Here is a 6000-nt window from a genome sequence, read left to right on the forward strand (position 1 = left end):
TTTTATTAAAGATCTAGCTTATAATATAATACTAAGACCACTCTTTAATTTCTTAAAATAGAATAGCTATATAGATTATTATTATAATTAATCCCGGCTCCGCCTTATCCCTACTTTCCGCCTCTTAGTACTAATCTTTAATCCCGATTAGATCCTAAACCTTAACTAAAAACTATACCTACTTATTAAGATAGTAGATACCCGACGAACTAAAGATCGTAGTAAGTAGCGAGCTACTATAAATAACTCTAATAAAGAACCCGAGGAGGAGAATATTTCTTAACCGACGACCCTAATTAACGATACGATCCGACTTAAAGATACTAAAGAAGAGGAAAGCGATATTAGAGAAGGTTTCTCTATATATATATATCTATAGAGGACTCCTACTAAAGATCGCTTTATAGAACTAATAAGGGTATATAAATAACTCGAAGAGAAAGTTTCTTTCCTTTAAGCCGATAAGATTAACCTAGAGCTCCGCTTAAAATAAGTAGTATAGGAACGAGATAAAGCTATTACTTATAGAGACCTTATTATCTATAAATAGAGAGATCTTACTTTTTACCTTATTAATATATAGTAGAGTATACTAACTATAGAGACTTCTATTTATAAGACTACTAAGATACCTAACGCTCTAATATTTAGTAATAGAAAGGAAGTCCGATTTAAGACTTAGGAAACTATTATCTATTAGAAACTAGAAGCTAATATAGATTATTACTTTTTACCTATCTACTATAAACTCTATATATAGAGTTACTATAAAGGAAAGGCTTAGCTATATATTACTCCTTAGATAAACGCTAACTCTATAAATCTTTATACTAACGTAAATAATATAATTAACTATCTACGAAGTATTTTTATAAACCTAAATTAACGAGCGGAGGCGTATACTATATACTATAAGCTTAAGATAAAGCCTAAGGAGAGTTTTACTAATTTTCTTACGGAATTTATATAGTTAGTAGAGAAAGCTATTATTATAGAAGAAAATAGGAAGCGTAATTTATACTTAAAGCTTCCTTACCTTCTTTAAGGATAAGTTATATAGGTAGTTAACTTAGATAATATATTATTTAAAACCTTTACTTAATATTATTAGAGTATATTATATAAGATTAATCTATAATAGAAAGCTAAGTCGAACCGAACTAGAATTTTAACTACCGGAAGTAAAAGTACTATAACTATTATAGCTACTTAGTCTTAGGGAACCTATATTAAGCGAGAATCGAATACTATTATAATTAGATTAATATCTATTACTAAATAAGAGACGTTAATAAAGGAAAGATAATACTTCTACTATAAAAAGTAAGAATATATAACTTATAAATATCTAAAAAAGAAGATAAATCTAGCTATAACTACTATAAAGGTTATATCTATTACTAATAAGATTAAAGTTCTTAAATTAGATACTAACTAGGGAAAAGCTTATACTTAGGATAAGTCTCTCTCTTAAGTAATAATACTATATTACTCTATCTATTAAACTTATTAAAACTAATAAATAGCCCTAAAGATAGTCTAGTTTTTAATATACGATTAATATATAATAGACGATCCTTTTATATTTCTACTCTAGATAATATAAGAGCTAATAGTTATATATTTATAAATAAAGCGATAATCCTACTATTAGATAAGCGTTTTAGAATCTAAGTTAAGCGGTTACTAAAGGAATATTTAATAAAGGATTTTAATAGAAAACTTACGGTATCTATTATATATATTACTTTTCTTTCTCTTATCGTTAATAGAAGGGTTTTATATTAAGCTTTAATACTTATAGCTAACCTTAGATAGTATAATATAATTCTTAGGAGAATATAGTTCGTTATATATAATATCCTACTAGATTATAAGTGATATTAAATAATCTAGCCTAAAAAGAGATCTATCTTTAACGAAGTAGTAAGTAAGATTATAGTACTAATACTAAAGATTATTCTTTAACCGGATAGGAATCTTAACTAAATTTATTAGATAGATATAGATCGGAGGGATAGGTTACTCGATAAAAATATTAAAAAAAGAGCTACTAAGTAGTCTATTTCCTAGTTAGAGAGAAAGAAGGAACTAAAATTATTAGCGCTAACTACTATTAATATTTATATAATCGGAAGGTCTATATTTAATAGATATAAAGTCTAATAATAAGCGGATATAAAAGATATCGAAATCTTTCTAACCTCTCTCGATAACCTAGATCGTACTCTTAATATAAAAAAGAAGGCTACCGGAATAAAGAAGGATAATAATCTTAAAATCTCTAAGATTCTCTAAAAACTACTAAAAAAGTACTATAATCTAATATCTATATTTTTAAAAAGATAATCTAACGAGCTTCCTCCTTATTATCTAGGCGTAGATTATAATATAATCCTAGAAGAAAAGGCTAAACTTAGATACTATCTACTTTATAAACTTTTTATTAAGGAATTATAAACGGTAAAAAAGTATATTATAGAAAACCTTAATAAAGATTTTATTATACCTAGCTTATCTCTATATATATCTCTAATACTAATAGCGAAGAAGCCTAATAGAGGTTTACGTTTCTATATAGACTTTAGGAAACTAAATAGTATTATAAAAAAAGACTATTACCTATTATCTCTAATCGATAAAGTATTATAATAAACTAGTAAGGTAAAGTTTTTTATAAAGCTCGATATCTAATAGGGGTTCTATTAGATCTGTCTAACTCGAGCTACTAAGAAACTAACTACCTTCCGAACTCGCTATAGATCTTTTAAATATAAGATAATACTATTTAGGTTAACTAACGGACTTATAACTTTCTAAAGGTTTATAAATAATATACTATATAAATATTTAGATAAATATACTATAGTATTTATTAATAATATTCTAATCTATAGTAAGAACCTTAAGGACTACTAGAAGTATATAAGGGAGATATTAAATCGCCTATAAAAGGTAGGATTTTAAGTAGTACTATATAAATATAAGTTTAGAGTCTAGGAAACTAAGTTCTTAGGCTTTATTATTAGTACTAAAGGAATTAAGGTTAATCTAGAAAAGATTAGTATTATAAAAGACTAGAAAATCCTTACTATTATTAAAGGGGTTTAGTCTTTCCTCGGTTTCTCTAATTTTTACTAAAAGTTTATTCTAAAATATAGTAAGATTATAAAGCCTTTTTACTATCTAACTAGATAAGATACTTAGTTTAAATAGATACCGCTATATAAAGAAGCTACTAATAACTACTCTAATCTTATAATACTACGATCTAGTGTTATCTACCTAAGTCGAGACTAATACCTCTAACGGTATCCTTAGAGGCGTCTTAATATAATATTATAAAGATAGTTTCTAGTATCCCGTTACCTTCTTCTCGAAGTTAATATAGTCCGCGGAATTTAACTATAAAGTATATAATAAAAAGTTACTTATAATTATATAAACCTTATAGGAGTAGCGCGTAGAGTTAGAAGGTCTTACTTAAGGAGATCGTTTCGGAATCCTTATAGACTATTAGTTCTTAGAGTATTTTATAATAATAAGATATCTAAATTAATAATAGATTTAATAGAGTGAATTCCTCTCTTAATTTTATTTTATAATTAAATATCGTTTTAGGAAGCGAAACGTTATCGCCGACGCCCTCTTAAGGAAGGATATACTATATAAGGATAGGAGTAAGTTCGTTACTCTACTTCCTCGTAATTATCTTAAGGAAGGTATCTACCCTACTTTATTAGCGCTAATATAGATAGCTATAGAAAAGATCGTTAACTATATAAAACGAGTAAACTGTTAGGACCGGCGTGCTAGCGGGTCCTAGTAGGTAATATAGAACTAGAGTGAAGGAATAGTAGGGTGCTGGTATATTTATAAACTAATCGCTAAAGAGCTAAGTTCCCCTAGCAGTCTCTGTATGGATGACCTTTGGCGGGTCACGGGACTAGGTCACCTGACCCGGTAGGACTCAGTCTCCCTGGTGCGGTCTCTGGCGGGGGGTCATGCTACCCCTACTAGGTCACGGGTTCTGGGTCACTAGACCAGGCGGGATCTAGCCTATGAGGCACTCTCCTAGTAGAGGGTCGTAATATAAACTATATAGATATAGGTCTTAAAGAGTTAAAATAAAAGGTATAAGAAGTAAAGAATCTTTATTAGTAGTTAGAGGAAGGACTTTTACTATTTAATAATAAGCTAGAAGTACCTAATTAGAAGGATCTATATATTTAGTTATTAGATAAAGTCTATTACTAGCCTCTAATTATATATTTAGACGTTAAAAAGATAAAGAAGCTAGTCTCTATCTATTATTACTAGTCTAGATAGGCTAATAATATATAATAATATATAGATAACTATCTAGTATATAAAAAGATAAAGCTATAAAAGGATAAAATATCTAGACTTCTCTATCTTTTATCTATTCCTAATTAACCCTAGTAGTATATTTTAATAGATTTTAGATCGTTTCTAAAGGATTAATATAGCTTTAATATAGTATTCGTAGTCGTAGACTATTTAAATAAGCGACTAATCTTAATTCCTTATTATAAGGATATAAATATATAGTAGATAGCCCGACTCTTTATAGACTACGTTATTTATATTTTAAGAATACTAGAGACTATTATATTAGATTAAGGTAGATAGTTTATCTCTAAGTTCTAGATAGAGTTCTATTAAATACTAGAAATTAAGAGAAAACTATTAACTATATACTATCCCTAAATTAATAGTTAGAGTAAGATTATAAATTAGTATATAGCTTAGCGTCTTTATCTATATATAGAACTAAATTAAGATAATTAGTTAGAGGTTTTACCTATAATTAACTTTATAATATTTATTCTACTATAAGATACTATTAAGAAATCTCCTTTCTTTATAGAGAGAGGGTATAAGCCTATAATAATCTTTAACTAGAAAGATCCTAAGTATATCTCCGCTAATAAATAAGGTATAGTAGATATACTCTTATAACTATAAGATATATAGTCTAAGATAAAGGAGTAGATTAATAAGTCCTAGAAACTCTAGATCTAATAAGTAAATAAATATTATTAGAAAGAGGATTTTAGGGTAGGAGATTAAATTTTTATTACGATAAAGGATTAGTTACCTAATAGACTAAGTCAGAAGTTATCTTACTCTATAAGTAGACTATATATAATTATAGAGAAGATTAGGAATTTATATAAGTTAGATCTCCTAGGATCGATAAAGATATACCCTATTTTCTATCCTAGTAAACTATATAAAGCGTCGAAAACTAAGCTACTATAAGAGTAATATAAAGATCTAATACTACCTATTACGATAAATAAAACTAACGAATAGGAAGTTAGTAAAATCTTAGATACTTATACGTATTATAGGAAGCTTTAGTACCGAGTAGAGTAGGTAGGATATAATATAGACCTATAGTAGTATCTAGTAGGTAATCTAAAAAACGTACCGGAAAAGGTTAAGGAATTCTATAAAAAATATCCTATAAAGCCTAGACCCCTAGTACGTCTATACTACTAGATTAAAGCTATAGAAAGCGAGAAGTTATTATAGGATTATAAAGATAATAATAAGCTAGTATTTAGAGACTAAATATAATTTAGATAGAGGAGTATATAACGATCGTAGATAGGAAACTAAGTCACGTGACTATAGCTATCGTAGAGTAGGTCCGAGGTTTATAAAGTTTATAATTTAAAGACTCTCTAAAACTTAGCGATAGTAAGTTTCTTTTTCCTCTTTTCCTTTCCTTCTCTATCTTAGTATTTTCGTTAAATTACACTCTTTTATTTAAGATCTAGCTCGTAATACTATATATATTATATCTAAGAAGTACTAAAACGCCTAATTAAGTAGAGGTTATTTATTAAACCTAATAAGTATACGTTCTATATAAAGAGGGTCGACTTTTTAGGCTTTATTATCTTCCGCTACGGAGTTACTATAGACCCTACCCGAGTAGAGATAATAAGCTAGTAACTAAAGCCGACC

This window comes from Penicillium paradoxum (genome assembly GCF_028828445.1).
Source record: "Penicillium paradoxum strain IBT 22861 chromosome Unknown utg000002l_segment0_segment0, whole genome shotgun sequence".
NCBI classification, from domain to species: domain Eukaryota; kingdom Fungi; phylum Ascomycota; class Eurotiomycetes; order Eurotiales; family Aspergillaceae; genus Penicillium; species Penicillium paradoxum.